We start from the raw sequence: 14,581 nt of genomic DNA, 5'->3' as shown, positions 1-14,581 counted from the left end.
TTGGATACGACTATAGAAACACCTGATGTAACGTTGGATACAACTATAGAAACACCTGATGTAACGTTGGATACGACTATAGAAACACCTGATGTAACGTTGGATACGACTATAGAAACACCTGATGTAACGTTGGATACGACTATAGAAACACCTGATGTAACGTTGGATACGACTATAGAAACACCTGATGTAACGTTGGATACGACTATAGAAACACCTGATGTAACGTTGGATACGACTATAGAAACACCTGATGTAACGTTGGATACGACTATAGAAACACCTGATGTAACGTTGGATACGACTATAGAAACACCTGATGTAACGTTGGATACGACTATAGAAACACCTGATGTAACGTTAGATACGACTATAGAAACACCTGATGTAACGTTGGATATGACTATAGAAACACCTGATGTAACGTCAGGTACGACTATAGAAACACCTGATGTAACGTCAGGTAGGACTATAGAAACACCTGATGTAACGTTGGATACGACTATAGAAACACCTGATGTAACGTTGGATACGACTATAGAAACACCTGATGTAACGTTGGATACGACTATAGAAACACCTGATGTAACGTCAGGTACGACTATAGAAACACCTGATGTAACGTCAGGTAGGACTATAGAAACACCTGATGTAACGTTGGATACGACTATAGAAACACCTGATGTAACGTTGGATACGACTATAGAAACACCTGATGTAACGTTGGATATGTCTATAGAAACACCTGATGTAACGTTGGATACGACTATAGAAACACCTGATGTAACGTTGGATACGACTATAGAAACACCTGATGTAACGTCAGGTATGACTATAGAAACACCTGCTGTAACGTTGGATACGACTATAGAAACACCTGATGTAACGTTGGATACGACTATAGAAACACCTGATGTAACGTTGGATACGACTATAGAAACACCTGATGTAACGTCAGGTACGACTATAGAAACACCTGATGTAACGTTGGGTACGACTATAGAAACACCTGATGTAACGTCAGGTACGACTATAGAAACACCTGATGTAACGTTGGATATGACTATAGAAACACCTGATGTAACGTTGGATACGACTATAGAAACACCTGATGTAACGTTAGATACGACTATAGAAACACCTGATGTAACGTTGGATACGACTATAGAAACACCTGATGTAACGTCAGGTACGACTATAGAAACACCTGATGTAACGTTGGATATGACTATAGAAACACCTGATGTCAGGTACGACTATAGAAACACCTGATGTAACGTCAGGTATGACTATAGAAACACCTGATGTAACGTTGGATACGACTATAGAAACACCTGATGTAACGTTGGATACGACTATAGAAACACCTGATGTAACGTTGGATACGACTATAGAAACACCTGATGTAACGTTGGATACGACTATAGAAACACCTGATGTAACGTTGGATACGACTATAGAAACACCTGATGTAACGTCAGGTACGACTATAGAAACACCTGATGTAACATCAGGTACGACTATAGAAACACCTGATGTAACGTTGGATACGACTATAGAAACACCTGATGTAACGTCAGGTACGACTATAGAAACACCTGATGTAACGTTGGATACGACTATAGAAACACCTGATGTAACGTTGGATACGACTATAGAAACACCTGATGTAACGTTGGATACGACTATAGAAACACCTGATGTAACGTTGGATACGACTATAGAAACACCTGATGTAACGTTGGATACGACTATAGAAACACCTGATGTAACGTTGGGTACGACTATAGAAACACCTGATGTAACGTTGGATACGACTATAGAAACACCTGATGTAACGTTGGATACGACTATAGAAACACCTGATGTAACGTTGGATACGACTATAGAAACACCTGATGTAACGTTGGATACGACTATAGAAACACCTGATGTAACGTTGGATACGACTATAGAAACACCTGATGTAACGTTGGGTACGACTATAGAAACACCTGATGTAACGTTGGATACGACTATAGAAACACCTGATGTAACGTTGGATATGACTATAGAAACACCTGATGTAACGTTGGATACGACTATAGAAACACCTGATGTAACGTTGGATACGACTATAGAAACACCTGATGTAACGTTGGATACGACTATAGAAACACCTGATGTAACGTTGGATACGACTATAGAAACACCTGATGTAACGTTGGATACGACTATAGAAACACCTGATGTAACGTCAGGTACGACTATAGAAACACCTGATGTAACGTCAGGTATGACTATAGAAACACCTTATGTAACGTTGGATACGACTATAGAAACACCTGATATAACGTTGGATACGACTATAGAAACACCTGATGTAACGTTGGATACGACTATAGAAACACCTGATGTAACGTTGGATACGACTATAGAAACACCTGATGTAACGTTGGATACGACTATAGAAACACCTGATGTAACGTTGGATACGACTATAGAAACACCTGATGTAACGTTGGATACCACTATAGAAACACCTGATGTAACGTTGGATACGACTATAGAAACACCTGATGTAACGTTGGATACGACTATAGAAACACCTGATGTAACGTCAGGTACGACTATAGAAACACCTGATGTAACGTTGGATACGACTATAGAAACACCTGATGTAACGTTGGATACGACTATAGAAACACCTGATGTAACGTTGGATACGACTATAGAAACACCTGATGTAACGTTGGATACGACTATAGAAACACCTGATGTAACGTTGGATACGACTATAGAAACACCTGATGTAACGTTGGATACGACTATAGAAACACCTGATGTAACGTTGGATACGACTATAGAAACACCTGATGTAACGTTGGATAGGACTATAGAAACACCTGATGTAACGTCAGGTACGACTATAGAAACACCTGATGTAACGTTGGATACGACTATAGAAACACCTGATGTAACGTTGGATACGACTATAGAAACACCTGATGTAACGTTGGATACCACTATAGAAACACCTGATGTAACGTTGGATACGACTATAGAAACACCTGATGTAACGTTGGATACGACTATAGAAACACCTGATGTAACGTTGGATACGACTATAGAAACACCTGATGTAACGTTGGATACGACTATAGAAACACCTGATGTAACGTTGGATACGACTATAGAAACACCTGATGTAACGTTGGATACGACTATAGAAACACCTGCTGTAACGTTGGATACGACTATAGAAACACCTGATGTAACGTTGGATACGACTATAGAAACACCTGATGTAACGTTGGATACGACTATAGAAACACCTGATGTAACGTTGGATACGACTATAGAAACACCTGCTGTAACGTCAGGTACGACTATAGAAACACCTGATGTAACGTTGGATATGACTATAGAAACACCTGATGTAACGTTGGATACGACTATAGAAACACCTGATGTAACGTTGGATACGACTATAGAAACACCTGATGTAACATCAGGTACAACTATAGAAACACCTGATGTAACGTCAGGTATGACTATAGAAACACCTTATGTAACGTTGGATACGACTATAGAAACACCTGATGTAACGTTGGATACGACTATAGAAACACCTGATGTAACGTTGGATACGACTATAGAAACACCTGATGTAACGTTGGATACGACTATAGAAACACCTGATGTAACGTTGGATACGACTATAGAAACACCTGATGTAACGTTGGATACGACTATAGAAACACCTGATGTAACGTTGGATACCACTATAGAAACACCTGATGTAACGTTGGATACGACTATAGAAACACCTGATGTAACGTTGGATACGACTATAGAAACACCTGATGTAACGTCAGGTACGACTATAGAAACACCTGATGTAACGTTGGATACGACTATAGAAACACCTGATGTAACGTTGGATACGACTATAGAAACACCTGATGTAACGTTGGATACGACTATAGAAACACCTGATGTAACGTTGGATACGACTATAGAAACACCTGATGTAACGTTGGATACGACTATAGAAACACCTGACGTAACGTTGGATACGACTATAGAAACACCTGATGTAACGTTGGATACGACTATAGAAACACCTGATGTAACGTTGGATACGACTATAGAAACACCTGATGTAACGTTGGATACGACTATAGAAACACCTGATGTAACGTTGGATACGACTATAGAAACACCTGATGTAACGTTGGATACGACTATAGAAACACCTGCTGTAATGTCAGGTACGACTATAGAAACACCTGATGTAACGTTGGATATGCCTATAGAAACACCTGATGTAACGTTGGATACGACTATAGAAACACCTGATGTAACGTTGGATATGACTATAGAAACACCTGATGTAACGTTGGATACGACTATAGAAACACCTGATGTAACGTTGGATACGACTATAGAAACACCTGATGTAACGTCAGGTACGACTATAGAAACACCTGATGTAACGTCAGGTACGACTATAGAAACACCTGATGTAACGTCAGGTACGACTATAGAAACACCTGATGTAACGTTGGATACGACTATAGAAACACCTGCTGTAACGTCAGGTACGACTATAGAAACACCTGATGTAACGTTGGATATGACTATAGAAACACCTGATGTAACGTTGGATACGACTATAGAAACACCTGATGTAACGTTGGATACGACTATAGAAACACCTGATGTAACGTTGGATACGACTATAGAAACACCTGATGTAACGTTGGATACGACTATAGAAACACCTGATGTAACGTTGGATACGACTATAGAAACACCTGATGTAACGTTGGATACGACTATAGAAACACCTGATGTAACGTCAGGTACGACTATAGAAACACCTGATGTAACGTTGGATACGACTATAGAAACACCTGATGTAACGTTGGATACGAGTATAGAAACACCTGATGTAACGTTGGATACCACTATAGAAACACCTGATGTAACGTTGGATACCACTATAGAAACACCTGATGTAACGTTGGATACGACTATAGAAACACCTGATGTAACGTCAGGTATGACTATAGAAACACCTGATGTAACGTCAGGTACGACTATAGAAACACCTGATGTAACGTCAGGTACGACTATAGAAACACCTGATGTAACGTTGGATACGACTATAGAAACACCTGATGTAACGTTGGATACGACTATAGAAACACCTGATGTAACGTCAGGTACGACTATAGAAACACCTGATGTAACGTCAGGTACGACTATAGAAACACCTGATGTAACGTTGGATACGACTATAGAAACACCTGATGTAACGTCAGGTACGACTATAGAAACACCTGATGTAACGTTGGATACGACTATAGAAACACCTGATGTAACGTTGGATACGACTATAGAAACACCTGATGTAACGTTGGATACGACTATAGAAACACCTGATGTAACGTCAGGTACGACTATAGAAACACCTGATGTAACGTTGGATATGACTATAGAAACACCTGATGTAACGTTGGATACGACTATAGAAACACCTGATGTAACGTTGGATACGACTATAGAAACACCTGATGTAACGTTGGATACGACTATAGAAACACCTGATGTAACGTCAGGTAGGACTATAGAAACACCTGATGTAACGTCAGGTAGGACTATAGAAACACCTGATGTAACGTTGGATACGACTATAGAAACACCTGATGTAACGTCAGGTACGACTATAGAAACACCTGATGTAACGTTGGATACGACTATAGAAACACCTGATGTAACGTTGGATACGACTATAGAAACACCTGATGTAACGTTGGATACGACTATAGAAACACCTGATGTAACGTTGGATATGACTATAGAAACACCTGATGTAACGTTGGATACGACTATAGAAACACCTGATGTAACGTTGGATACGACTATAGAAACACCTGATGTAACGTTGGATACAACTATAGAAACACCTGCTGTAACGTTGGATACGACTATAGAAACACCTGATGTAACGTTGGATACGACTATAGAAACACCTGATGTAACGTTGGATATGACTATAGAAACACCTGATGTAACGTTGGATATGACTATAGAAACACCTGATGTAACGTTGGATACGACTATAGAAACACCTGATGTAACGTTGGATACGACTATAGAAACACCTGATGTAACGTTGGATACGACTATAGAAACACCTGATGTAACGTTGGATACGACTATAGAAACACCTGATGTAACGTTGGATACGACTATAGAAACACCTGATGTAACGTTGGATACGACTATAGAAACACCTGATGTAACGTTGGATACGACTATAGAAACACCTGATGTAACGTTGGATACGACTATAGAAACACCTGATGTAACGTTGGATACGACTATAGAAACACCTGATGTAACGTTGGATACGACTATAGAAACACCTGATGTAACGTTGGATACCACTATAGAAACACCTGATGTAACGTTGGATACCACTATAGAAACACCTGATGTAACGTTGGATACGACTATAGAAACACCTGATGTAACGTCAGGTATGACTATAGAAACACCTGATGTAACGTCAGGTACGACTATAGAAACACCTGATGTAACGTCAGGTACGACTATAGAAACACCTGATGTAACGTTGGATACGACTATAGAAACACCTGATGTAACGTTGGATACGACTATAGAAACACCTGATGTAACGTCAGGTACGACTATAGAAACACCTGATGTAACGTCAGGTACGACTATAGAAACACCTGATGTAACGTTGGATACGACTATAGAAACACCTGATGTAACGTCAGGTACGACTATAGAAACACCTGATGTAACGTTGGATACGACTATAGAAACACCTGATGTAACGTTGGATACGACTATAGAAACACCTGATGTAACGTTGGATACGACTATAGAAACACCTGATGTAACGTCAGGTACGACTATAGAAACACCTGATGTAACGTTGGATATGACTATAGAAACACCTGATGTAACGTTGGATACGACTATAGAAACACCTGATGTAACGTTGGATACGACTATAGAAACACCTGATGTAACGTTGGATACGACTATAGAAACACCTGATGTAACGTCAGGTAGGACTATAGAAACACCTGATGTAACGTCAGGTAGGACTATAGAAACACCTGATGTAACGTTGGATACGACTATAGAAACACCTGATGTAACGTCAGGTACGACTATAGAAACACCTGATGTAACGTTGGATACGACTATAGAAACACCTGATGTAACGTTGGATACGACTATAGAAACACCTGATGTAACGTTGGATACGACTATAGAAACACCTGATGTAACGTTGGATATGACTATAGAAACACCTGATGTAACGTTGGATACGACTATAGAAACACCTGATGTAACGTTGGATACGACTATAGAAACACCTGATGTAACGTTGGATACAACTATAGAAACACCTGCTGTAACGTTGGATACGACTATAGAAACACCTGATGTAACGTTGGATACGACTATAGAAACACCTGATGTAACGTTGGATATGACTATAGAAACACCTGATGTAACGTTGGATATGACTATAGAAACACCTGATGTAACGTTGGATACGACTATAGAAACACCTGATGTAACGTTGGATACGACTATAGAAACACCTGATGTAACGTTGGATACGACTATAGAAACACCTGATGTAACGTTGGATACGACTATAGAAACACCTGATGTAACGTTGGATACGACTATAGAAACACCTGATGTAACGTTGGATACGACTATAGAAACACCTGATGTAACGTTGGATACGACTATAGAAACACCTGATGTAACGTTGGATACGACTATAGAAACACCTGATGTAACGTTGGATACGACTATAGAAACACCTGATGTAACGTTGGATACGACTATAGAAACACCTGATGTAACGTTGGATACGACTATAGAAACACCTGATGTAACGTTAGATACGACTATAGAAACACCTGATGTAACGTTGGATATGACTATAGAAACACCTGATGTAACGTCAGGTACGACTATAGAAACACCTGATGTAACGTCAGGTAGGACTATAGAAACACCTGATGTAACGTTGGATACGACTATAGAAACACCTGATGTAACGTTGGATACGACTATAGAAACACCTGATGTAACGTTGGATACGACTATAGAAACACCTGATGTAACGTCAGGTACGACTATAGAAACACCTGATGTAACGTCAGGTAGGACTATAGAAACACCTGATGTAACGTTGGATACGACTATAGAAACACCTGATGTAACGTTGGATACGACTATAGAAACACCTGATGTAACGTTGGATATGACTATAGAAACACCTGATGTAACGTTGGATACGACTATAGAAACACCTGATGTAACGTTGGATACGACTATAGAAACACCTGATGTAACGTCAGGTATGACTATAGAAACACCTGCTGTAACGTTGGATACGACTATAGAAACACCTGATGTAACGTTGGATACGACTATAGAAACACCTGATGTAACGTTGGATACGACTATAGAAACACCTGATGTAACGTCAGGTACGACTATAGAAACACCTGATGTAACGTTGGGTACGACTATAGAAACACCTGATGTAACGTCAGGTACGACTATAGAAACACCTGATGTAACGTTGGATATGACTATAGAAACACCTGATGTAACGTTGGATACGACTATAGAAACACCTGATGTAACGTTAGATACGACTATAGAAACACCTGATGTAACGTTGGATACGACTATAGAAACACCTGATGTAACGTCAGGTACGACTATAGAAACACCTGATGTAACGTTGGATACGACTATAGAAACACCTGATGTCAGGTACGACTATAGAAACACCTGATGTAACGTCAGGTATGACTATAGAAACACCTGATGTAACGTTGGATACGACTATAGAAACACCTGATGTAACGTTGGATACGACTATAGAAACACCTGATGTAACGTTGGATACGACTATAGAAACACCTGATGTAACGTTGGATACGACTATAGAAACACCTGATGTAACGTTGGATACGACTATAGAAACACCTGATGTAACGTCAGGTACGACTATAGAAACACCTGATGTAACGTCAGGTACGACTATAGAAACACCTGATGTAACGTTGGATACGACTATAGAAACACCTGATGTAACGTCAGGTACGACTATAGAAACACCTGATGTAACGTTGGATACGACTATAGAAACACCTGATGTAACGTTGGATACGACTATAGAAACACCTGATGTAACGTTGGATACGACTATAGAAACACCTGATGTAACGTTGGATACGACTATAGAAACACCTGATGTAACGTTGGATACGACTATAGAAACACCTGATGTAACGTTGGGTACGACTATAGAAACACCTGATGTAACGTTGGATACGACTATAGAAACACCTGATGTAACGTTGGATACGACTATAGAAACACCTGATGTAACGTTGGATACGACTATAGAAACACCTGATGTAACGTTGGATACGACTATAGAAACACCTGATGTAACGTTGGATACGACTATAGAAACACCTGATGTAACGTTGGGTACGACTATAGAAACACCTGATGTAACGTTGGATACGACTATAGAAACACCTGATGTAACGTTGGATACGACTATAGAAACACCTGATGTAACGTTGGATACGACTATAGAAACACCTGATGTAACGTTGGATACGACTATAGAAACACCTGATGTAACGTTGGATACGACTATAGAAACACCTGATGTAACGTCAGGTACGACTATAGAAACACCTGATGTAACGTTGGATACGACTATAGAAACACCTGATGTAACGTTGGATACGACTATAGAAACACCTGATGTAACGTTGGATACGACTATAGAAACACCTGATGTAACGTTGGATACGACTATAGAAACACCTGATGTAACGTTGGATACGACTATAGAAACACCTGATGTAACGTTGGATACGACTATAGAAACACCTGATGTAACGTTGGATACGACTATAGAAACACCTGATGTAACGTTGGATAGGACTATAGAAACACCTGATGTAACGTCAGGTACGACTATAGAAACACCTGATGTAACGTTGGATACGACTATAGAAACACCTGATGTAACGTTGGATACGACTATAGAAACACCTGATGTAACGTTGGATACCACTATAGAAACACCTGATGTAACGTTGGATACGACTATAGAAACACCTGATGTAACGTTGGATACGACTATAGAAACACCTGATGTAACGTTGGATACGACTATAGAAACACCTGATGTAACGTTGGATACGACTATAGAAACACCTGATGTAACGTTGGATACGACTATAGAAACACCTGATGTAACGTTGGATACGACTATAGAAACACCTGCTGTAACGTTGGATACGACTATAGAAACACCTGATGTAACGTTGGATACGACTATAGAAACACCTGATGTAACGTTGGATACGACTATAGAAACACCTGATGTAACGTTGGATACGACTATAGAAACACCTGCTGTAACGTCAGGTACGACTATAGAAACACCTGATGTAACGTTGGATATGACTATAGAAACACCTGATGTAACGTTGGATACGACTATAGAAACACCTGATGTAACGTTGGATACGACTATAGAAACACCTGATGTAACGTCAGGTACGAGTATAGAAACACCTGATGTAACGTCAGGTATGACTATAGAAACACCTGCTGTAACGTTGGATACGACTATAGAAACACCTGATGTAACGTTGGATACGACTATAGAAACACCTGATGTAACGTTGGATACGACTATAGAAACACCTGATGTAACGTCAGGTACGACTATAGAAACACCTGATGTAACGTTGGGTACGACTATAGAAACACCTGATGTAACGTCAGGTACGACTATAGAAACACCTGATGTAACGTTGGATATGACTATAGAAACACCTGATGTAACGTTGGATACGACTATAGAAACACCTGATGTAACGTTAGATACGACTATAGAAACACCTGATGTAACGTTGGATACGACTATAGAAACACCTGATGTAACGTCAGGTACGACTATAGAAACACCTGATGTAACGTTGGATACGACTATAGAAACACCTGATGTCAGGTACGACTATAGAAACACCTGATGTAACGTCAGGTATGACTATAGAAACACCTGATGTAACGTTGGATACGACTATAGAAACACCTGATGTAACGTTGGATACGACTATAGAAACACCTGATGTAACGTTGGATACGACTATAGAAACACCTGATGTAACGTTGGATACGACTATAGAAACACCTGATGTAACGTTGGATACGACTATAGAAACACCTGATGTAACGTCAGGTACGACTATAGAAACACCTGATGTAACGTCAGGTACGACTATAGAAACACCTGATGTAACGTTGGATACGACTATAGAAACACCTGATGTAACGTCAGGTACGACTATAGAAACACCTGATGTAACGTTGGATACGACTATAGAAACACCTGATGTAACGTTGGATACGACTATAGAAACACCTGATGTAACGTTGGATACGACTATAGAAACACCTGATGTAACGTTGGATACGACTATAGAAACACCTGATGTAACGTTGGATACGACTATAGAAACACCTGATGTAACGTTGGATACGACTATAGAAACACCTGATGTAACGTTGGATACGACTATAGAAACACCTGATGTAACGTTGGATACGACTATAGAAACACCTGATGTAACGTCAGGTACGACTATAGAAACACCTGATGTAACGTCAGGTACGACTATAGAAACACCTGATGTAACGTTGGATACGACTATAGAAACACCTGATGTAACGTCAGGTACGACTATAGAAACACCTGATGTAACGTTGGATACGACTATAGAAACACCTGATGTAACGTTGGATACGACTATAGAAACACCTGATGTAACGTTGGATACGACTATAGAAACACCTGATGTAACGTTGGATACGACTATAGAAACACCTGATGTAACGTTGGATACGACTATAGAAACACCTGATGTAACGTTGGGTACGACTATAGAAACACCTGATGTAACGTTGGATACGACTATAGAAACACCTGATGTAACGTTGGATACGACTATAGAAACACCTGATGTAACGTTGGATACGACTATAGAAACACCTGATGTAACGTTGGATACGACTATAGAAACACCTGATGTAACGTTGGATACGACTATAGAAACACCTGATGTAACGTTGGGTACGACTATAGAAACACCTGATGTAACGTTGGATACGACTATAGAAACACCTGATGTAACGTTGGATACGACTATAGAAACACCTGATGTAACGTTGGATACGACTATAGAAACACCTGATGTAACGTTGGATACGACTATAGAAACACCTGATGTAACGTTGGATACGACTATAGAAACACCTGATGTAACGTCAGGTACGACTATAGAAACACCTGATGTAACGTTGGATACGACTATAGAAACACCTGATGTAACGTTGGATACGACTATAGAAACACCTGATGTAACGTTGGATACGACTATAGAAACACCTGATGTAACGTTGGATACGACTATAGAAACACCTGATGTAACGTTGGATACGACTATAGAAACACCTGATGTAACGTTGGATACGACTATAGAAACACCTGATGTAACGTTGGATACGACTATAGAAACACCTGATGTAACGTTGGATAGGACTATAGAAACACCTGATGTAACGTCAGGTACGACTATAGAAACACCTGATGTAACGTTGGATACGACTATAGAAACACCTGATGTAACGTTGGATACGACTATAGAAACACCTGATGTAACGTTGGATACCACTATAGAAACACCTGATGTAACGTTGGATACGACTATAGAAACACCTGATGTAACGTTGGATACGACTATAGAAACACCTGATGTAACGTTGGATACGACTATAGAAACACCTGATGTAACGTTGGATACGACTATAGAAACACCTGATGTAACGTTGGATACGACTATAGAAACACCTGATGTAACGTTGGATACGACTATAGAAACACCTGCTGTAACGTTGGATACGACTATAGAAACACCTGATGTAACGTTGGATACGACTATAGAAACACCTGATGTAACGTTGGATACGACTATAGAAACACCTGATGTAACGTTGGATACGACTATAGAAACACCTGCTGTAACGTCAGGTACGACTATAGAAACACCTGATGTAACGTTGGATATGACTATAGAAACACCTGATGTAACGTTGGATACGACTATAGAAACACCTGATGTAACGTTGGATACGACTATAGAAACACCTGATGTAACGTCAGGTACGACTATAGAAACACCTGATGTAACGTCAGGTATGACTATAGAAACACCTGCTGTAACGTTGGATACGACTATAGAAACACCTGATGTAACGTTGGATACGACTATAGAAACACCTGATGTAACGTTGGATACGACTATAGAAACACCTGATGTAACGTCAGGTACGACTATAGAAACACCTGATGTAACGTTGGGTACGACTATAGAAACACCTGATGTAACGTCAGGTACGACTATAGAAACACCTGATGTAACGTTGGATATGACTATAGAAACACCTGATGTAACGTTGGATACGACTATAGAAACACCTGATGTAACGTTAGATACGACTATAGAAACACCTGATGTAACGTTGGATACGACTATAGAAACACCTGATGTAACGTCAGGTACGACTATAGAAACACCTGATGTAACGTTGGATACGACTATAGAAACACCTGATGTCAGGTACGACTATAGAAACACCTGATGTAACGTCAGGTATGACTATAGAAACACCTGATGTAACGTTGGATACGACTATAGAAACACCTGATGTAACGTTGGATACGACTATAGAAACACCTGATGTAACGTTGGATACGACTATAGAAACACCTGATGTAACGTTGGATACGACTATAGAAACACCTGATGTAACGTTGGATACGACTATAGAAACACCTGATGTAACGTCAGGTACGACTATAGAAACACCTGATGTAACGTCAGGTACGACTATAGAAACACCTGATGTAACGTTGGATACGACTATAGAAACACCTGATGTAACGTCAGGTACGACTATAGAAACACCTGATGTAACGTTGGATACGACTATAGAAACACCTGATGTAACGTTGGATACGACTATAGAAACACCTGATGTAACGTTGGATACGACTATAGAAACACCTGATGTAACGTTGGATACGACTATAGAAACACCTGATGTAACGTTGGATACGACTATAGAAACACCTGATGTAACGTTGGGTACGACTATAGAAACACCTGATGTAACGTTGGATACGACTATAGAAACACCTGATGTAACGTTTGATACGACTATAGAAACACCTGATGTAACGTTGGATACGACTATAGAAACACCTGATGTAACGTTGGATACGACTATAGAAACACCTGATGTAACGTTGGATACGACTATAGAAACACCTGATGTAACGTTGGGTACGACTATAGAAACACCTGATGTAACGTTGGATACGACTATAGAAACACCTGATGTAACGTTGGATATGACTATA

General features: G+C 39.8%; 1 protein-coding gene across 2 annotated transcripts in view; it reads left to right on the top strand.

Annotated features, from left to right (window-relative positions):
* fbn2 (fibrillin 2) overlaps window positions 1-14,581 on the top strand; it is a 349,375-nt gene that overhangs the window by 170,918 nt on the left and 163,876 nt on the right. The gene's annotated exons all lie outside the window — the stretch shown is intronic.

Source organism: Oncorhynchus mykiss, chromosome 5 (genome assembly GCF_057628025.1).
Source record: "Oncorhynchus mykiss isolate SJ-2025 chromosome 5, ASM5762802v1, whole genome shotgun sequence".
Taxonomy (NCBI): domain Eukaryota; kingdom Metazoa; phylum Chordata; class Actinopteri; order Salmoniformes; family Salmonidae; genus Oncorhynchus; species Oncorhynchus mykiss.
The sequence above is the reverse complement of the archived record's forward strand: the minus strand, read 5'-3'. Positions and strand labels throughout refer to the sequence as shown.